Source organism: Sturnira hondurensis, unplaced genomic scaffold, assembly GCF_014824575.4.
Source record: "Sturnira hondurensis isolate 20B ecotype Veracruz unplaced genomic scaffold, ASM1482457v3 Scaffold0016535, whole genome shotgun sequence".
Classification (NCBI taxonomy): Eukaryota; Metazoa; Chordata; class Mammalia; order Chiroptera; family Phyllostomidae; genus Sturnira; species Sturnira hondurensis.
This window is the reverse complement of record NW_028089166.1, coordinates 706,135-730,185: the sequence shown is the minus strand read 5'-3', so window position 1 is coordinate 730,185 and position 24,051 is coordinate 706,135.

Genomic DNA, 24,051 nt, shown 5'->3' with positions numbered 1-24,051 from the left:
ACATTTATTGGGAAAAAATCCATGTATAAATGGACCTGTGTAGTTCAAACCCATGTTGTTCAAGGGTCAGCTATGCACTGAGCACCAACTCTGCCAGAGCGTACGGGAGGCACTGATGATGGAGACGGACGTGGCCTCTGCACTGCTGAGGCTTATCGTCTAGAGAAAGGCTACAGAAACCTAGAGTTTTTTAAGCATAGTGAATAACATAATTCATGAATCATAACTTCAGCCTGTCTAAAAGTAACAAATGCAAGTTAAAATGCTGACATTTCCTGCCAACTCTGCTCATTCCTTGCCTCTCCTTTACTGATTATCAGGTTTTGAGCTAGATGGAGGAAGGCTCATTGGGAGTAGCTCCATACTTAAAAATAATGCAAATTTTCAATGAAAATACATGGCATTCACTAAAAATTTTATATGTAATTTCTGAATCCTGGGTCAAGCACTGTGGTGAACATGATACATATTTGATGATCTTGGATATATTTTATTCTTATTCATGTATCAAGTGTCTAAGAAAAGCATCTGGCAAGCTAGGTGTCTGGTTGCTTCAATGGCCATGACATTTAGAGTTAGAATGCCATGAACTTAATGAATGTTAAATGAACACGTAAATCATTAATTACCAGTCCTTATGGGCAGCAATAGTAACAGAAAATTCTAAGAAAATAATGAAAATTCCACTCATACTATTTATTCATTCTTTGAGGGATGGATAAGTCAAACCTCAGCATTGCTACCAAGACAATGTAGAACTGCTAGCAACCACTTAGCTGCCTTAGGCTGAACTTCCTGTTGGGAAGTTTGCTAAAATTCCCCTGGCTGGGAATTTTAGCAAATGACTAGGGAACATTGAAAATCTCTAACAGAACATACTCTTGAGTTTTTAAAAATTCCCAGGAAAGACCTGGGACAAGAGAACACACCAGTTGCTCACCTATAATAGAGGCTGAAGTCTGCACAACCATTGTGAAAAGCTAAGGTTGTCTTGTAAAATGTGTGAAGTTTGAATTAAACCTCATCTTGCTCCCCTTGGCAAAGGGTGGAAAATACACAGGCAACACATAAGTGGAAATCTGACCTATCACTGACAGAACACCACGAAATTATACTACCCAAGTGTGACTTCTAGAAAGTGTGCTTAAAAATAAAAACAAGAACTTAAACCAAAAGCTAGTAGAAAACTCAGTGTTTACCACAGGGAACGACAAAATTACAGAATTAGTCCAGGAAGATTATTTAATAATAAGCAGAAGAAAAAAAGGAACAACAAATACTAGAAAGTAGAGAAATTTCAACTAAAGTTGATACATTTCTAAAATGCCCAGTTTTCAACCAAAAAGTATGAAATCTGTAAACAAAAAGCAAAACACACCACATGTATGGGGAGTTGGTGAGAGCAGACCACAGAAAATGTTACAGAGGGAAGCCCAGATACCGGAACTAGTAGACGACTATTATTATCAGCTATTATAGTTATATTTAAAAAAATAAGTTATATTATAAAAATTTTTCTCAAAACGGAACAAGGTAAACACATATAAAGAATTAAAGTAGAACCATGACATCTCATCAAAATAGAGAATATCAATATTAATAAATACTAATACAAGTTATTTTTAAAATACTAAATAGAAATTCTGGAGTTAAATGTACAATAATTGAAATGAAAAGTTTCCTGAGGAGGCTCAACAAAGATTTGAAAAGACAGAAAAAGAATCTTTGAATGTGAAAAATGTTAATACAGATTTTTCAGTCTGAGGAGCAGAGTCAAAGAATAATGAAAAATGTACAAAACCTCATTGACCTGTGGAATGCCATCAAGCTTGCTAACATACTCCTAATGTGAGTCTTGGAAGGAGAAGATAAAAAAGGGGAAAAAAATTATTTATTTATTTATTTATATATTTGAATATATATATATTATATATAATAAATAACAGCCAAAGGCTTCCAACGCTGTGAAAAAAAATTGATCATTCAATAAGTACAATAAAACAAGATGAAAAAGATCCACATTAGGTACATCTTAGGCAAATCAGCAAAAGTTAAAAACCAGGAGAATATTGAAAGCAGCAAGAGAATATTTATCATACAAGGCATTACTAGTAAGAGTAACAGTTGACTACTCAACAGAAATCACTGAACCAAAAATACAGTGAGACAATATCTTCATATTTTTAAAGAAAAAGGCAGTCAGCCAAGAATTCTTCTCAGCTAAACTGTTCTTCAAAAATGAAGCAGAAATTAAGATACTCCCACCTAAACAAAAACAAAGAATCCCTTGCTAGCAAATGGGCCCTGTAAGAAATACTAAAGAGATACATGCAGCCTAATACTAAGAAGTTTTAGATTGCAATTCAAACCATACCAAAAAAAGTGTCAATATAAGTAACTACATAGATATTAAGAACAAGTAAAATTTTTAATCACATTGTTTTCTTTTATTACAAATATGCATAAATCAGTATTTTTTAAAAATTGTGCTAATTATTAACTAACAATGATGCAAATCATAGGAAAATAGTACAATGAGGAAAGGAGAATTAGAGCAATGTTTTATACTGTGTTTATAATCATCAATATGCAAAACAGTTCATCTTATATTATTAGTTATTAATAATTGTATTATTTTCATACAATGATAAACCTACTTTTTTCCCACCCTGTATATTATGGAAAATGAGTTAGTAATAATCTGAGGTAGACTGTTTTAAGTTATGGTGATAATTGTCTTCCCCAAGACAACCAAGAAGAAAGCAAACAAAATAAAATAAAAGGAACACCCAATGAATTTAAAAGAAACACAAAAAAGATATATTTAACAGAAAGTGGTAGTTAAGAAACAGAGGGGAGAAAAAGAGGAAGATATACAGAAAATGAATAGCCAAAGGAAGTGGCAAAATAGCAAAAGAAAAATTGTTATCAGCAAAGAAGGACATATGGTCAATCCATCAGGAAGATATATTAAAAATATATAGGCATATAACAACAGAGTCCTAAAATATATAAAGCAAGAACAACATAATTGATGTGAGAAATAGATAGTAAAGACTGCAGAGCTTCATCTTTAATATTTTAAAGAAATAGAAAGACAACCAAGAAATATAGAAAAATCTCGACATTATAAATTAACTAACTCTAACAGACACCTGTAGACTGCTCCACCCAACAATATCAAACTAGAAGTTCATTAAGAACACATGGAACATTCTCCAGGATAGATCATATGCCAGGCAATACAACAAACCTCAATTAATTCAGAAGAACTGAAACCATACAAACTATATTCTGCAGCCATAATGCAATTACAAATGAAAAACAAAAAGTCTAGCAATATGTTTTTAAATAAACAATGTATCAAGGAAAAATAGATAGTATGTAATATAAAAATTAACGTACAGGTTCCAGCACAAATAACACCCCTTTTTATTACAAAATCATAAGCTTGTAATTATGAAACATAACAGTATCACACTCAAGCATACCATATGACATTTTAGGTGAAATGTTCAAATTAAAACTATTAATTATTACACCCACATTACTACCCTACCAACCACACTCGAGCAGGCCTTGCTTCTGCCAGACTCTGTCGACTTTCAGACAAATAAAAATGAAAACACAATAAACCAAACTTTATGGAGAACTAAAGTAGTTCTCAGAGGTAAATTTATAGCTATAAGTGCAGATTTAAATATTCAAAAAAGTAAACTAATCTTCCAGCTTAAGAAATTAGAAAAAAGAAACCAAACCCAGATCAAGAAGGAACAAAATAATAAAAGATCAAAAGGGAAATAAATGACAGAGGGAAAAAAAACAGAATAAAAAGTTGGTTCTTTCAAAAGATCAACAAAATTGATGAAACGTTAACCAAATAATGAAAATAAGTTTCAGAATACTAAATAAAAAATGAAATGATATTTTATACAAAGAAAATAGATAAATTACTAGAATGACACTAACTACCAAAATTGACTGAAAAAGAAATTGATAACATGAAGATCCTTAGAATAAGCAGAGACTGATTTAAATTTTTTAAACATCAATAAATGAAGCCTAGGCTCAGATGGCTTCACAGATGAATTATTCCAAATATGGAAGAATTAATAACAATTATTACCTACCCTTCACAAATTCTTCCAAAAAATAGAGAAGCTAAGGGAACATATCTAAACACTCATTTTCTAAGACCATTATGTTGCCCTAGGTGGTGTGACTCAATGGCCTGCAAATCAAAAAGCAGGTCTCCTTTAGATTCTGCCAGGGCACAAGCCTGGGCTGTGAGCCATGTCCCTAGTGGGGAGCACTGGAGAAGTAACCACATATTGATGTTTCTCTCCCTCTTGTTACCCCACCTTTCCCCTCTCTAAAAATGAATAAAATATTTTTAAAAATGAAAATGTATAAAAATATATAAGACCAATATTTTCTTCATACCAACAACAGACAAATGCCATTACAAGGAAAAAAGCACTATATATCAATATCCCTTAAAAATACAAATGCAAAAACACCAAAAAAAGTTTCAGCAAACTGAATCTAGCAATATCGAAAAAGGACTACTCACCATAATCAGTGAGACTGATCTCCGGAATGCAAAGTTGTTTTAACATCTTATAACTAAAGTAATGCATAAACCAAACCACAAGCTCTTCATTCCTGTATTTGTTGTTATGGTACACTTGTCAAATATCAATCCATCAATGAACAAAAATCAACTGAACTTTTATACACAACTGTAATGAACACTCTAAAAGTTAAGAAAAGTATACTACTTATAAAAGCAGCAAGAAAGAATAAAATTTCTAAAAATAAATTTAATAAAAGAAAATTAGACTTATACACTGAAAACTACAAAATATTGTTGAAAAAACTAGAGAATTTCTAAATTAATGTAAAAACATCCAATGATACAACACTGTTAAGGTGGCAACACTATCCAAATTGGTCTACAGATAAAACAAAACTCATATCAAAATCCCATCTGGTTTTTTGTAGAATTAGACAAACTGATCTAAAATTTAAATAGAAATCAAGGAAAGGCTTGATTTGGAGACCTTGCTCGGTCCTCCTTATTTCTAAACATAGTAAAAATTGACAGTAACCATGACAATGTGGTTCTGACAAGTGTACTTAGACAACATGTGATGAAAGAGTTTTTTAATAAATGAAGATGGACAAATGCACATGTCTGTGCTAAAGAGTGATTTTGGAAACCTACCTGAAACCATATGTGAATATTAACTCAAAATAAATAATAGATAGATATAAATATAGATATAAATATAAAAGGTAAAATTATAAAACTCCTAGAAAACAGGTATAAGTTTATAATCTCTGATTCAGCAATGGCTTCTTATATAATGACAACATGAATACATGAACCATGAAAGAAAAAACAAATTAAACATGATTAAAATTTAATTTTTGTGCAAAGGGGCACTACCAAAAGAACAAAAAGACAATACATGGAATAGGAAAAATATGTACAAGTCAGATATAATAAGAAAATATATCTAGAATATATAAAAGTGCTCTCAACAATAAAAACAAATTTTAAAAAGCCAAGTAACCCAATTTTTAAAGGGGCAAAGGATTTGAGTAGACATTTGTCTAAAGAAGGACAATAATTACAGAAAAAATTAGTCAAAATCATTAGTCACTAGAAAATGCCAATCAAAATAACAATGAGATATTACTTCATACCCACTGGGATAACTAAAATAGAAAAGACAATGACAAGCGTTGGTGAAGATGTGGAGAAACCGGAACTGGCATACACTGCTGTTGAAAATGTAAAACGGTGCAGCCACCGTGGCACTTCCTCAAAAATTTAGATATAGAATTATGACATGATTCAATAATTCCAATCCTTGATGTGTATTTAAGAAAGTGACAACCCACTTCACCCAAAACTTATACAACTGTTCAGAGCAATGTCAGTCATAATAGCTTCAAAATGGAAGTAAGCTAAATCTTCACTGACTATTGAGAAGATAAACAAAATGTGAAATATTTCTGTAATAGAATATTACTCAGCAATAAAAAGAATGAAATGATATAAACTACAACATGGATGAACCTTGAATATATTAGCCTAAGTGAAAAATGCCACTCACAGTTACTGTATTATTTCATTTATAAGAAATATCCAGGACACACAGTTCTTTGAGGCTAGAAGGTGGCAAAACAGTAAGGGTGGAGTCACTAATAATGTGTATTGGATTTACTCACTAATAATGTGTATCAGATTTACATTTGCCTAAAATTTTATTGTGCCACACTCTGAACTCATTAAAAATAACCTAATTTTATACTTCATAGGGAAAATTCTGAAGCATATGAACTATATCTCATTAAAGATATCAAAACGAACTTAGTACTATAAGAGAAATTGTATTGCTACGCAATTCAAATAAAAGTTAATAGTCATTAAAAGCTATATTTGTTAGATTCAATTTATAGAAAAACATTTAACCACATCATTTAATAAATAAATAGAAGTTTAAATGGAAAAGTTGTGTTAAAAACACCAATGTAAAAGTTAATGTAAGATAATTATCTCATAAAAAGTATTTGAATTATAATCAAGACTTATATGTATACTTACAATTCAAACACCAAGAATGTTTTGCTCAAAATGGAGCAATTCTAGTAAATTTATATGTTCTTAGTAAATATTTATATTAAAATGTATTTTTGGTAATAAATTAATATAATATTGATATTAATAATCAAAATAATTATTACCAAATAACAGTCACCACAGAAGGCAGAGTAGAACAGTGAAAATGTAAATGCCAACCTGTCACTTGCTTCAGTGCTGTATTTTAGTGATTAACAGGCACTGAACTTCCCTACATTTGTGACACACCCCTTAATATCATATTAAATATATTTAAAACTGATTACATGCCACATTAACTGTATAGGCTGCAAAATTTTGAAATTTTAAAATAAATTTCTTTTTGATCCCTTTGGTTATAAATAACATTTAATTTTTATTAGATATTTTTTCATAATCATTGTGTGAAATGAGAAATCTAACTAGAAGTTCTTTTTGAGTGAAATGAAATTTTTGAATACTAAATGTAACACTTAATGGGGCTGTTAAGTTTAAAAACCATTTAGGTAAACATCTATTTTAATTTTGAAGTGTTTCATATTTTGACATCATTTTTTCACACTTTATACACTTCATTAGTCTGGGCTATATGTACAATATTTATAGTGTTTATGGGCTATACATCTTAGGTATACATGTAACCTTGTGAAAAATCAGTTGAATTATCTCGTTTCTGTTTTCTCATTTCTAACAATAAGACTGAGTAGTATTTATATATGATTGCTTTGAGGACTAAAAGCCATGGTGAATTAAACACTTACTTAAATGTCTGACCCAGAGAGTATTAAATTCTAGTTATTAGGTATTAATACTTTCAATGTGCCAGACATTATGCTATGCATTATAATACAGATGCAGAAAGAAATAAGATACTGTTTCTTCCCTGGAGACCATCCAGCAATAAGAAATGATTTAACTAGAATAAGGCAAGTATATCAATAGAAATATACCAAAAATTCAAAGTTATCGCAGACTGAATGACTAATTTTACTAGGAAAATGAGGTAGGCCTTCAAGAAAAAGTGATACCCTGACTGAATTTTGAAACAGAGGTTGAGATCTGAGAGGTCCACCGCAGCAAGACCATGGGTGGATGAGCCCCCTCTATTAGCAACCAACTGTTTACACCAGTGGCAATGTGTTGCATTATAGTGGAATGAACATGGGTGTAGGGGTCCAATGAAACCGACTCAAAAATCCAGCCGTGCCACAGATTCCCAGGTGGTTAAAAAATGACCCAGCGTACTGTGTTGTGGGATGTCAATCGTGGAGGAGGTTATATAGACATGACGGCAGAGGCTATATGGGAACTCTGTAGGTGTCTAGGGCCTGATTCAGTTTTCTTTTGAATGGGCTTAATTTAAGAGCAGTTTTAGGTTCACAGCAAAATTGAGTGAAAAATACTTTGATTCCATGAATTTGACTTTTTGTACCTTATGTGTTTGAATCATGCAGTATTTGTCTTTCGGTGACTTATTTCACTTAGCATAATGTCCTCAAGATTCATCATTGTTGTAGCATGTTTCAGAATTCCTTCCTTTTTAAGGCTGAATGATATTTTATTACATGCATATTGCACATTTTCTTTATCCATCAATGTGTCCGTGGATCTTTAGGTTAGGTTTTGTGACCTAACATACTGTCTGTCCTAGAGAAAGTGTGACACACATTTGAGAAGAACGTGTCTTCTGCTGCTTGCAGGTGAGTGTTCTGTGTCTCTGTCACACTCAACTGTCTGTATCATTGTTCGGGCCTGCTGTTTTCCTACTGATGTGTCTGGATGTGCTAATTTTTTATGTTTTAACCACAGAAAAGGGCATAATGTGCTATAAATATCGAGTGAGCAGGTAATTTGGGAGGTTAACAGACATTTGTTAAAAACACACAAAAATTAAGCATTTTGTAGAAGATAAAGTTTGGCTGTGATTGAAACATTTTATATGATTTAATGAAAGCAGTTTGCACTGCCTTTTGAAAAAATAATAGATAGTAAGTCTTGAAGGAATGACATACCAGTTTTATCTATGGGGTTTATCTAACATACTGGATCATTTTTATAGCCCCAGAAAACACTTCAGTTTTTTTTAAGTCAGCATCAGTAATGTATTCTGCTTTGGTTACCTTGTGGCTGTTTTAATTTCTAAATAATTACCCATTCCAGAGATGAAGCTCTAGAATATCTGTAAAGAACTGCTTATATTTATGTACTTGAAAATGCCACTTTTAACAGCTAGTAATTTTTTCTCTCAAGGACTCTGCCATCCAAAAGAGTGTTTTTTAATAATGGGGATGGAGGTGAAGATAAGGAGATAGATTATTGAAAAGTTGTCTTTATATTAGCACATGTCTGAATTCTGAATATCTAGAAAGATCAAAATATCCAATTTGAAAAAATCATGCCTCACTCTCTGAAAAGAAATATACACAAGGAAGGAAAAACTGGGAGGCACTCAGTTTTCAGGGTACCTGGTTAACTATTAAAGGAATAGTAAGAGGATTGGGGAACATCCTCTTATGTTTTGTGAAATAAAAATGCCCTTGTAAGCTTAGTAATTTCTTAGAGTGATTTCAGGAAACAAAACATAAAAAGTTAAAGGCCTACAAATTGCCTGTGTACCTCTATGGAATTTTCACTTTGATGACCACCATTTCAAACCATAAATTTTTGGAATGGGACAAAACTGAAAAAAGATGACCGAAGAGAAACAGAAAGAAGGGGACAATGGCTTAACTTGGCAATAGCCTAGACCCTAGTAGGAGACGGCACAGGGAGATGTTCATGATACAGGGGCGACCAAGGAGAACACACAACATCACAGTGGTAGGCTTCTGAGGGGGCTCCGGGTGATCCTCCCCTCCTGTCATTCATGCTGTTTGTCCTATTATCCCTTCAAGTGAACACTGTGAACCTAGTGTCGTGCTTCTAACAAGTAACATTACAGACATGATTAATGTCAGTTCCAAGATTAGATTACGAAAGACTTTGACTTCAGTCTCTCTTCCTCTCTGACACAGACAGAGACCTCCCTCTGGGTGAAACAAGCTGCCCCGTCATGAGTAGCCCTGTGCAGAGGCCTTCGTGGCAAACACCTCAAGTCTCTCACCAACACTCAGCCAGACCTGGGACCAGCCAGCAGCCACGTGACTGAGCTCGGAGCCCCTCCTAGTGGGATGTCTGCAATGCAGTGCAGCCTAGCCCTTGAGGGTAGCTGTGTGACAGATTCTGAGTCCGAAGGGCACAGCTGAGCTGTACATAGATTCCTGAACCCAGAAATGTGACATCATAAATATCTGTTGTTTTAAGCTGCTAGATTAACTTGGTACGCAGCAATGGACAACTAGTGCAGACGTGATTATCTAGTAGCCTCAAGTTGGTAGTAGTTACATAGTAAGCACTTAAAATACAGAAGACTGGTAAGGACTTCTTACCTTAAGAATCAATATCAAAAATCTTATGATTATAACCAAAACATATATAGACATACACACATATATATGCAAAATAAAATAATTCAAAGAGCTGAACGGGTAAGGCCTTCCAGTTCAGCTCATCTTCAGCTCATTCCCAAACGCTGTGTATGTGCACTTACGCTTCCTGCACTGCAGACAGAAGTGTGCACGAGGGCGCACACCAGAGAGACATGCAATGTAACTAGGCAGAGGTACCACTGCTCCTGGATAAAGGTGAGGAGCTTTGTGAAGCACCTGAGATGATTCATATTATAATTCAAATTTAGGAGGGGCAAATCACCATTTTTGTTGTTTTCTATTACAGCCCTGACTTGTAGAAAATAAGTAATTCCTGCCATAATTCTACTTTTTAACCTACAAAATAAAAAAACGTATTTGTAGTCTTAAGAACTTAGTCTGAGTTCAAATAACTACAGATTAATAAAGCTCATAAGAACTTCCTTTATAGCATATTTGACTTCTGGTTTATCATTTTAAAAAGATTTTTATTTACTTATTTTTAGAGAAAGGGGAAGAGAAGGAGAAAGAGGAAGAGAAACACCAGTGTGTGGTTGCCTCTCACACACCCCGTACTGGCGACCTGGCGCACAGCTGGCCCTTGCCTGTGCCCTGACTGGCAATTGAACCTGTGACCCTTTGGTTTGCAGGCCGCTGCTCAATCCACTGCGCCACAACCAGCCAGGGCTGATTTCTCATTTTGGATATAATAGCATTTCGTGTCCACAGCAGTAGCTTTCTTCCATAAAGTTTCAGCAAAATGTCAGCACCTCCCATGGAGAGGGATGACAGCACTGTATCCTTAGCAAATATATTGAAAATGATTGGGTTCTTTACTTTTTTACAGTATCGGTATTGTGAGGGAACATTCATGCAGCATGTATCATTCATTTAAGAATGACTTTATTTATTCATATAGTTGAACTTCTTTGTAACACTGGCCTCAGGTTCCTTGCTCTAAAACTAATTGCTTCATACTTAATTTCTTTTCACATTTCAGTAGTTCATGTAGAGTCCACAGAACACTCATTCTATACTTCATTTGAAGCAAAAGATACAGTTGTTTTAACCCTAACGTATACTTTGTTTCCTTCCCAATAAAATAGACTCTTCTTATGGAAGAATGCCTTCTCTGTGTAAATGTGCACTATGCACAAAATAAACCATGTTATTTACACTTAGTCTATTTATTCATTTGGGATACGGTATGTAGAGAACCATACCATATTCTGGCAAATGAAGAAGAGCCACAGATCTAATTCTGAACTAAGGAATCCATTATACATCTGAGTGAATATGACTCTGTCTAAATAGCCCTGATGGTTTGTAAAATTGAATTTGGCTGACTGTTCTGTGGGGTGAGCATTAAAGGACAGAGCAGCACATGAGAGCTGCAGTGTTACTGGGAGCCTTGCCTGCCTGCCCCCTGTTGTCTGTAAATGAACAGCCAGTGGAAGGTCTGTGCTTATGACAGTGTTCCAAGCAGCCCATCTCTCTCAGTGCAATGTCTGTTTGGCAACTAATGCCTTATTCATCCTCAGTTCATCCTCTTTATGTCAACTGCAGATGTCTTACGTAAAACTTGCATCATTTTTCCCTTTGTTTTAAATTTAAATGTTTTGACCATAAAGACGTAGGTTTATTTCTGGCCTCTCTCTTCTGTTCCATTGATCCGTATGCCTGTTCTTTTTCCAGTACCAAGCTGCCAGGCTGTTTTGATTACAGTGGACATGTAGTATAGTTTTATATAAGGTATTGTGATCCCTCCAATTTTGTTCTTTTTCTCAAGATTGTTGAGGCTATTGAGAATATTTGGTTCCATATACATTTTTGAAATATTTGTTCTGGTTCTGTGAAATATGCCAGTTGTATCTTGACAGAATTTGTGCTGAATCAATAGATTGCTGGGGGTAGTATGGACATTTTAGTAATGCTAACTCTTTCTATCAATGAATAGAGTATATGCTTCCATTTATTTGTATCTTCCTCAGTCTCTTTCCTCAGTGTCCTAAAGTTTTCTAAGTACAGGTCTTTTACCTCCTTGGTTAAATTTATTCCCCAGCACTTTGTTTTCTTTTTGCTACAGTAAATAGGATTGTTTTCTTAGTTTCTCTTTCTCATGGTTCATTATTGGTATATAAAATTCCATCAATTTCTGAATACTGACTTTGGTTCTTACTACTTTGCTAAGATCATTTATTATGTGGTCAATTAATATTTGACAAAGCAGTCAGGAGCGAACGTACAATGGAACAAAGACAGTGTCTGCAATAAGTGGTTTTGGAAGAACTGGACTGGTACATAAAAAAAATGACACTAGACCACCATCTTACACAATACACCAAAACAAAAGCAAAATGAATAAATTACTTAAATATAAATTGTGATACCATAAAAATTCTAGAGGAAAGAAAACATAAGCATTACAATTTCAGATATCTCATGTACCAGTGTTTTTGCTGATATATTCCCTAGGGCAAGGGAAACAAAGGAAAAATAAACAAGTCTGATTATACCCAATGAAAGTACTTCTGCACAGCTAAAGAAACCATAATCAAAATGAAAAAGGAACCAACTGCATGGCAGATCATACTTGCCAATGATACATTGGACAAGGGTCTAATCTCCAAAATTTATAAGGAATTTATATGACCCAACACCAGGAAGACAAAAAAAAAATCCAACTAAAAAATGGACAAAGGACCTGAACAGACACTTCTCCAGGGGACATACAGAAGGTCCAGAGTCATATGAAAAAATGCTCAATGTCACTAGCATCACAGAGATAAAATTAAAATCATAATGAGATATTACCTCACGTTGGCGAGAATGGCCATCATTAATAAATCAACAAAAAAGTTCTGGCAAGGTTGTGGAGAAAGAGAACCCTAATACACTGTTGGTGGGAATGCAGATTGGTACCACCACTGTGGAAAATAATATGGAATGTCCTCAAAAAATGTAGAAATGGAACTGCCTGTAATTCTATTGACCCAGTAATTCTATTGCTGGGAATATACCTAAAGAATCCTTAAACATCAATTCAAAACAATTTATGCACCCCTATGTTCATAGCAGCACTATTTACAATAGCCAAGTGCTGGAAATAGCCTAAGTACCCATCAATAGATGAGTGCATTAAAAAATCGGTGGTACATTTACACAATGGAATACTACAGAGCAGAAAGTAAGAAGGAATTCCTACTGGTTGCAACAGCATGAATAGAACTGGAGATTACCCTATTTTTCAGATCATAAGATGTGCCTAGGTTTTAAAGGAGGAAAATAGAAAAAAATTTTTGAAGCAAAAAATGTGGTAAAATATCTAACATAAATAACATAATATTTCACCAATGTAAATGTAAAGAGAACTCAACAGCGGCATTAACAACCATTATTCCTTCCAAATTTGGGGGCAGTGAATCTTATACTCCAAAAAATACAGTATACTAAGTGAAATAAGGCAGTTGGTGAAAAATAAGATATGGTCCCATGTATAAGAGGAACCTAATGAACAAAATTAACTAATGAGCAAAATAAAACCAGAGGCATAGAATTATGGAACAGACTGAGAGCTCTAAGAGGGGAGATGCAGAGCCAGGGCTGACTGAAAGAAGGGGAAGGGATTAATCAAAGAACATGTGTGCATCCCCCACGGACATGGACAACAGTGTGGGGGTTCACTATGGAAGTGGGGGATGGGCTGGATGGAGGGGAGCAAAAGAGGGGAAACTGGGACAACTGTAATAATAAACAATAAAACATTTAAAAAATAAATTTAAATGTTTTATAGTTTGAAATAATTTTAAATACATAGGAAACAGCCAGAACTCCTAGATTTCCTTCAACTAGAATACCCAGTTGTTAGCATTTTACCACACTTTCCCCCTCACACCCTCTCACTCTCTCCACAGACATATATGCAAATACTGAGAAATGCGCACACACACAATGTGTATATATACACATGCACACACCCCCAGGAGTGATGGTATTTGTGTGTATGTATATATGTCTACATCTTAGTCCATTTCAGAGCCTTTTGAGAGCAAGCTGCAGATATGACCCCCCATTATCCCTAAATACTCAAAAACTCTAATGTGTATTACTCTAAAACTAGAACATATATCTACATAACTACTATATAACCCCTCTAAATCAGGTACTCAACATTTATATATTACCACCAACTTCTCAGACTCCACTGCAAATTTGCTATGGTTCCACTATGGTTGATCAAAGATGGCAGTAATAGCTTTGCTCTTGCTCCCTTTGAGATGTGATATTTAATGCCCCCCCTCCTTGAATCTGGGTGACATTAATGACTGCTTACCAATACAATGCACAGAGCTCTGAACTGCCATATAAGAAGCCTGATTCCATGAGACCACTACGCCGGAGTGGCCACAGGTAAACAGTCCCTCTTACAGTCACAGCTAAACTCAGCCATCCAGCCATCCAAGCCAAGGCTCTAGAAACATGATTGAGGACAAACTGGGCCCTCCATTCTATTCCACCTGCCAGTGTTCAATATTGCACAGAAGAATTGTTCACATAAGCCTGGCAAAAATGTCTTATATTTTTATCATTAGATATAATGCAATGGCTATTACTTTCTCTCACTAACTTATGGGATACCATCTGGCCCAGAAATGTGTCATCAAAACACTTCACAATGTCTCATTCTCGTTTTTCTTTCTAGTCCAATATCCTAGAGATACGCTCACACTTTGTTATCCTTCACATATTAGATTCCTTCAATCTGGGGCAATTCTTGAGTCTGTCTCTTTCATGTTCCTATAGTTTTGAAAAAATGGGCCTTATAATATGTAGTATGGTATTTTTTCAATGGGTCTATCTGAAGATTCCTCATGACCAGGTTCAAATCATGCATTTTTGGCAGGAAAACCAGATAAACAATGCTGTGCACTCCGTGGCACACCACATTCATTAGGAAGCACACAATGTCAACTTGTCCCAACACCTGCGATGTGAACTTTGATGACCTGGGTATTGCAGTGTCTAACAGCTTCTTCCACTTGAAACTCGCAAGTTTTCTGTAGGCAATCAGTTCATATTTGGTGAGGAGGTAGTCCAATATTACAGTGGTATCCTGCTTCTCAAACTACCCACCAGCCTTAGCATTTGTGGACAATATCCAAGTAAACCACCCTCATCTGATGGCTGTCAAATAATGATTCTCTATTTCCAACGTTCATTGGTACTCTACCCTGAGGAATCACTTTCCATTTACCTACCTGATTCCTTATTAATGTGTGTTAACATTTATTAATAGTTTTCCTTTTATTAAATGAGTGGTAACCCACTACTATCTGTATTTTGATACACAGATCACCCTCTATTTGTCCATTGGGAGTTCCTGCAAATGGGCTATTTTGTCCTTTTGGGACATTTGAGGACTGACTGACTTTTCTTCAGAAAATACCTAAGGCCTATTTAGGGCCTTACCTGCTCCCACCCAGCCATTTCCTTTAATAGAGAATGGTATTTAAAAAGCGTGTTCTGGACACTCATTGCTCCTGGGTCATCATTTTTTCTAGGTCCCCTCAGAACTAGGAAACCTATGTATTACCTCTCTACAATTTTACATATGTAATACATTGGGTTGGCCAAAATGTCTGTATGGTTTCCATTCCCCTAAATAAAAGATACTTATTTTTCATTGTCACCAATAACATTATGGATTTGGGTATTATAAGTATGTCGGCTATCTCCTGCTATTGGCTTCTCATGGGTAGAGGCCAGGGGAGCTACTAAACATCTTCCAATGCATAAAACAGTCCCACAGCAAAGAATTATTTGGCCAAATTGTCAATAGTACCAAGAAACGTCACAAACCACTTTTGACACCTTCCATCAGTCACTGTGCCTTTTTTGGTCACACCTCCATACACTGCACAAATCTTTTTTGCACTTCAGTTGCATTTTTATATTTTTTGAAGTAATAAAACATAATATACCAAAACATTGCATATCTTTTTCCATCTTCAATATTAAAATCGCTACATAAAAATTTTAAAACATATGCTGATATGACAGCTATCACAATACAATCTAACAAAATTGTTTTGAATGAAGTTCAAGACAACCAAGCACTACTAGAGCCATCTTACAGAAGAAGCTAAATGAACTGTTTGGTCAATACAATGTGTATATATTATGAGTTCACACTGATGCCTCATTTTATCATCTAATATTTAAAGTTTCTTTCAAGTCTTCCCAATATCCACAATTATATCTTCTCTGGGTCTTAAAAAGTTTATACTTATCAGCCCTGGTTGGTGTAGCTCAGTGGATTGAGCGCAGGCCTGCGAACCACACGATCACAGTTCGATTCCCAGTCAGGGCACATGCCTGGGTTGCAGGCCAGTTCCCAGTTCCCGGCAGGGGATGCACGAGAGGCAACCATACACTGATAATTCTCTCCTTCTCTCGTTCCCTTCCCCTCTAAAGATAAATAAATAAAATCTAAAAAAAAGTTTACTTATCATATTTATTTATTTATTTGCACAATTTAATTATTTGCCTGATACAGCGCATCCCCAGCACCTAAACCACCTCTTCCTCTTGCCACCTCTGTAGCAGCTGCACCTGGCCCCATGTCCCTTTTTTTTAGGCCTGGATCTCATTTCTCCACAAGGCTCCTCAATGCTGGAGTGATTCTTCATGAGGCTCCACACCCACCCTCCTTGCCCCATGTCTTTGGTTGCTGTACTGATTCTGCCAGGAAGGAAGTATTGGGTTGGCCCAAAAGGCTGTTTAGTTTGGGGGTGTTTTTTTGTAATATTTAAGACATTTTTATTTTCACCAACAGCTTTATTGATTTGGATATTTTGAATTAAGTATGTCAGCTATCTCCCTCATTGTATGACATTGATTGTTCTCAATTAATGTCTCAATTTGATTGCTGTCAACTTCAACTGGTCTACCCAACCATGGAGCATCATCCAATGAGAAATCTCCAGCATGAAACTTCAAAAACCATTTTTGATGTGTTTGGTCTGTCACATTACTTTCTCCATCCACTACACAAATCATCTTTTTGGGGGGGATCGAGGCATTTCTGTCATGTTTTTCCCTTTCTTGAAATGACAAAGTATAATATGCTGAAAATATTCCATATTTTCTTCCATCTTTAATATTAAAATGACTACACAAAAATTCACCAGTTTTGATCATTTTTAAATGCACACTGATATGACAGCTGTCATGATAAAATCTAAAAATTGTTTCAAAAGATGCTAAAGACAACTAAGAGCTACTAGAGCCATTATAAGAAAAAAATAAACTTTTTGGCCAACCTAATATTTTCTATTCTAGTAAGCACGGACAGAGTATTCTTAGGAAGAGTACAATGCAGAGTGATGGAAACAGGAAGTCGAAAATACAATCTTAGCCCATAGCATTACTTTCACTCACTTACTTGTATTATGCTGGACCTTTAATTTGTTTGAGCCTCAGTTTCAAGAGAAAAATAATGCTTATTTTGAATGTGTGCCATAAAGTTTCAGATTGACTGTGTGGACTGCCAACAACTGTAGCTATTGTGGCAGTTGTTATAATCATCATGAGAAATTCTAACAATTCTGAAACGCCTTTTAAAACACTTCAATATAAAACTTAATAGAAGTTTTTAAATACTTTTCATTATACCTCATCTCCTACAGGATAAAATATATGAACTCTTGTGTGCCTTAAGAGATTTTCCACGAGCTGGCCTCACCTCATATCTCCAGCCTCACTTCCCACCTGGCGCTAATTGTCACTTACGCTGCAGCCAGCCTCCAGGCCTGGCCTGTCCTTAACTTCAGTGTGTTATTCTCTTTCTATGCTTTGAACATCCTATGGCTCCAACTTAGGTTGTTCTTTACTTATACTTCAAGATTCCAAATAAGTTCACTTATTCTGGAAACCTCCCCCACATATTCCAAAACAAACAGAATTAGCATTTCCTTCCATGAGACCTCAGCTCTGTCAGGTGCCTTTACTGTGTATAGCGTTTGTCACAACCTATGGCCACTTTTTATACACACCTCCACACACACCTACACCCATCCGCACACCAACCCCCCCACACCTACACACACACACACACACACACACACACACACCCTAGATTGTGAGCTCATGAAAGATATAGACCACATCTGTTCATTTTGATATTCCCAAGATGTACAATTCTTTGGACAATAGTTGTCTTGCCAATAAACTTTCAATAAATATCTGTTTAATAAAATATCCTTATGATTATAATGACCAATAATTACTGATCACTGATAACTGCTAATTATTCAGCACTGTGCTAAGCACTAACTATTCTTTATATAAAATACACAGAATAAAACCATGCTCTCTTCATTGTAAAAGATCTCTATCCTATAAATTAGTAAAGTGGGAGTCAAAAGAGTTACTAAATTGTGTAAGTTTTCAGCATCTATCTAGTACAACTGCCTTCAGGGCCTAAGCTATTAGTATGTTTAATGCAGAAAATATACACAGTATATATTAATACCAAAGTATGTGTAATGAAAAGTATCGTTTAAAATAATCTTGACACATTTATTATGCACTTTATTTTAACTTGACAATAAAATATTAAATGTAATGAGAGTCGATGTTGAGGGGTTAGCTAAACTACTCTCTAATATTGCTGCCTCAGTTCTGTTCTGTGTGGCCAAGCAGCCTGCCGGGGCCTGGACCAGACACTAGCCCCTCCTGGAGAGCTGCCTGTAAGGCTACAAATAAGTGTAAGTTCCTGTGACTCCCCCAAAGACCCTTGTGATAAAAAGTGTCTGGCATCTCCAAGGGCCTTCCTCTTGTGTGCACCTTAGATAAGGTCCCCAAGAAGATGATCAAAATCCCACTCCTCTGGTTTGAACTGACCAGTTCCGCCTTGGCCCGGGAACTCCAAAGCCCTCTACCCACAGACACCAATAAAGCCATGTGCACCAGGTCCTGCCTCGATTCTGCTTGCACCCTGCCTAGACTTCAACCACATGGCCCCCAAGGCATGCCTTGTACCTCCTCCAAGACTTGTAAGAAACTATTTCCATTCTCTTGTGCTCTTTTGTTAAACTGAGGCCCACCATCCAATATTCCAGGGCTTTACTTAACAAATGGTCATTTAGCAAAGTCACAAAGGTAAACCATGTGCCAAGGGAATGTGCTAATCAGTTTACATGCATTAATACATATAAACCATAGATGAGTAAACTGCCATTCAGAAAATTTGGATGTCACACAGTCAGTAAATGGCAGAGCCCAGAATTCTCTGTTCTGATTCGAAGTTTATTTTACTGAACTACCATGCAATCCTAGGATTTTCAAAATAAATACAGCCATCCATGTATCTAAACAGACAAAATATATCACCAGTTTGTGTGCAAGAAAATTAGACAAGTAAATTCTGAAAAGAGAAATTAATAACGGCCTAAGGCAGGGTTTGACCAACATTTTCTGTAAAGGTCCAGATAGTAGATACTCTAGGCTCCATGGGCCAGAAAGTCCCTGTCACAACTACTCCATTCTGTTATTATGGCAATAAAACAGTCAAAGGTAATACATGAGTGAGTGGTATGTGTTTCAATAAAACTTTATTTACAAAATCAGTCATTGGGCCATAGTTTGCAATCTCCTGGACTAATGAATTGGATTTTTTAACCACAAAAATAATATTGAAAAGGAAACCACTGAGACTGACATTATACGTCAGAGCTTATACTCCTAAGGAGAAAGGATGAAGTACAGGAATGACATGCTAACACAAGGGAACAATCAAAGGATGAGTGAACCTCAAGGCAAACATAGAAACTGTCAGTTTTCCTGAAAATAGCTGAAAGGGAAGCTGCCATTGGGCAATTGTGTGACATATAAGCTTGATGGAAAGTTTCTCAGAAACACAGGCACTACTGGGAGTTAGAAAAAAATAAGTTTTGTTTCTAGGTATATATCCATGTAGATACATATATATTTTCAACTTTATTACTGAATATTTTAGCTTCTAAGAAGTCTGTAAAAACTATTCTCACATACATTGCAATAAGTTAGAGCAATTGATCTCAAACGGCAGTATGTTTTAAAAGCATTTGAAATGCTCATTAAATATGTTGACTCCACTGCCCCAGCACCAGAGATACTTCAGAAAGTCTTGGGTGGAGCACCCCATGTTATTCTCACCAGAATGGTCCTAAATTCACACAGGAGAAATCCTCAGCTAAGATATTACTACATGTATGTCTTGTGTTATACAAAATAGCAAGGAGCTTCTGAGAAGCTGAAAGTAGATGTATACATAAATTCTACTGGTCACCAGGAATAGCCAAAACTATGAAAATGACTTTAACACTTGGGTAACTTCTATGATGGGATATGGCTCTTCAGAGAGAGGTATTTCTGGGAAGTTCTGTCTGAAGTTAGATATTAAGAAGCTACCCCCAGCTATCCAGGTTTATAGTAATCCAGGGACCCAACCATATAACAACCAAATCTATTGGCCTGCTACATCTCCCACAGTACTCATTTCCTATTGCTTCTGTAAAAATAATAAAAGATACCACCAATATATTGGCATAAAATACAAAACAACTCAATTATCTTACAGACCTAGGGGTTCCAACTCTGAAATAGGTCTCACTGGGCTAAAACCAAGATCTAGACCGGTCTGTGCTCCTTCTAGATGTATTCAAGGATATTCCATTCCCTTGCCTCTGCTAGCTTCTGGAGGTCACCTACTCTTCTGTGGCCCCTTCTGCCATCTTCACAGCTGGCCAGAGAGTGTCTCCACATGTCTCACTCTAACCTTCTCTTCTGCCTCCCTTGTCCACTGTAAAGTGATCTTGTGTTTGCAGTGGTCCTAGCAAGATAATTCAAGCTAATCTATTTAATTTAAAAATCAGCTGACAGTCTTAATTTCATCTTCAATTGAATTTCCTAAAGCCATTGATTATTTAGTTTTTTAGGATTACTACCTGGACATTTTGGGGGAAGAAGGTGTTCCTTATTCTTCCTACTATACCCAAAGATAAGCTCTCTCCAACCACAAGAAAATTGGAAGTGGAAAAAGAAATGAGATTCTATAAGAAAGCGAGAGTAGGCTTCTAGGAATAGTAAGGGTAATGCAACTCATTTGGAGTGAGTTGCAGCCTGGAGCCATTCAACACTGGAAAATCCAGAAGAAAGAATCATATGACATAGAGCTGCAAAGGGAACTTAGGCACTCACAAGCAGGAGAGGAAGACCTGTTATCTGAGTAAAAGACAATGAATAAAAGACAGTGAATAAAAGACAATGTTATAAAGTGTGTGCCCCCCTCCTCAGCAATTCATGTTGAGACTGAATTTAGGGATGGTCCCTTAAGGAAGAAATTAAGATTAAAGCAAGTACTATGAGTGAGGCCCTGATCCAATAGGGTAAATGTCCTCATAAGAGACACTAGAGCTCTCTTGTTCTGTCTCTGTCCCCACCTGCATGTTCTGAGGAAGGGCCATGTGAGGGACACAGAGGGAAGTTGGTGTTTTACAACAGAAACCAGGAAGAGAGCCTTAACCAGAAGGTAGATGAGCCAGAATCTAGTCTTGGACTCACAGCCTTCAAAACTTTGAGACCACAAGTACCTATTGTTTAAGCCATCCAGTATATAGTATTTTTTAATGTAAACCTGTGCAGACTAATAGAGAGGAATAAAGGACCAAGGTAGGAAGGAATGAATTATGGGCCCAGCAAACAATGAGATTTACGTGGGTAACTTGTAGATCTGAAAGTTCAGAAAACCCATTCCCATGTTTAAGCCAGTCGGCCAAATCTTATGCCAGGTCAATTTATTCTTCTTTTGTTAATAAGTTATTAGAGATACGCCTTGGGAAACATTTTCTGTAGGAATGGCTTAATACTTTTCCATCCGTTGTAATGAAATGCATTTGGAAAAATAAGTGTTTTGTGAATATTTATTGTGTATTTATCCTTACAGAATACAAATGCTCATAGCAATTATGAATAAATCATAGCAATATATTAGATGCACTGACATCACTGAAGTGCATTTATTTGATAAGATCAAAAAGTACTTAAATTTTCAAATTAAGAATTGAAGCCTTCCTGAAAAATAAAAAATTCAAGTTGTCTCCACAAATCACTCTTTTTATATTCATGAATCAATCATTCTCTTTGCTGGAATAAATTTGTTTTCGACACTGTTTTTAATATTCATAACACCTTTGCAATATATATGGACTGTAGAATGAGCAAGTGACTTAAAATACTGTATTTTTCAAATCCATCCTTCTATTACTAAATAAATAAGAATTCATTTTCTAAACGAGAGTCTCATAGCCATGGAATCCTTTGTTTTCCCCTTCCCTACACTTTCCAGTTTGCCTCCAGTTTTTCCCTTTCCTATACTTTGTTTCAAAGTATAGAAAGGAAACACATACCTAAAGGAAATATGGGAGCAACATAGAAAACACCAGGACAGCTTGAGGAGGAATGAGGGAATTACTTAGGAAAGAGAGGGAAGGGGTAGAAAAGGAGAGAGGAAGTGAGAAAGGCGATGAGAGAACACAACTACTGATTTTCATTCTTCCCTCGACATGCAAAACGAAATCTGTAATGCAGTCATGCTGCCACGAGTTTCACATGTCCCCGAGTGTGCTCTGAGCTATTCTGAGCTATTCTGAAGTTGGGTTTTACTACCAAGAAAAACTACTCACACCAACTCGTGATATAATTTGCTTCTTTCTTTGATCGGCTAATTTGAGTAGTCGAGTCAAACTAGTTAAACCATTTGCCAGTATGGATGCCTCCCAAGATACACTCTGTTAACAGCATTGCCCACTTTTGCTCTAATTTACTTCTCCTTTCATTTCTCATTATATTTTATTGAGGTAAAGGTAGTAAAACAATATCCACATTTATGCAACCACCTAATTCTTACAATTAACAAAACCAGTAGAGAAATTTTATAGTAAAAACACTAATGAAAAATAATTTTTCATTATTATTTTAAGGGTCAACCTTAAATTGGAAAAAAAAAAGGTGCAATTCAAAAGGAAAAGCAGATTCATCAAGATCTTAAAATTTACTCATGTTTAAATTAACTAAATGTGTTAATTTTTAGCATCCTAATGATAAATATTTAAGAATATAAACACTAAAAATGACACATATTTATATAAAATAATTATCAGTCCCCCATCAGAAGTGATGGGTAAAAAAGAAAAAGAAGAAAAAGTCACCTCAGGTAAAACTCTTCATTGTATTTCAAGGAATTGCAAACAATATATCTATAGGCTGTAACTCCTGTAACATTAGTCTGAGAAAATTACAAGGAAGGTTATGGTGAGACATCATGCCAGCTTCACCCATCACCAGCTTGATATACGCGTATCAAGGTTGTCAAACCACATTAATACAAACTCATTCTCCTAAGACCGTAGTAGAATATCAGCACAGGCTATTCTTTCGGTCTTTTTTTCATTTCAAAATCACTACAGCACCAACTGAGAACTAACTTGAAATGCAAAAGCCCAACTTTTGGTTCTAATTCTGTGTTTCAACAGGATGCGGAGTTATTACTGCTTTATTTTTTTAGAATTTTGTGTTATTACCAAAGATTACTTATAAAGGCACATCAACTAGAACAGAAATCACAGAAGCTATCGCTTGTGTAGGATGAAAAGTTTCACTCTGCTGGATGCAAAGAAAGGAGAGTTGCTAAGTCCAGAATGATTGCAGAAGATACCAAAGCAAAGCTGTAGAGGGAGACATTTTAGGAGTTTGGGAAGCTCAGGTAAACTCCACAGGGCCTGCAGGGTAGAAGACCCGTCAGTAGTTTAAAGGAAGGGAGGAACTTAGGCAAATTAAGGAATGAAATTCAGACATGAACTTCATGCAGCAGAAATGTAGTGCACTGATTTAGACGTGTGTCCAGTGCAGAAC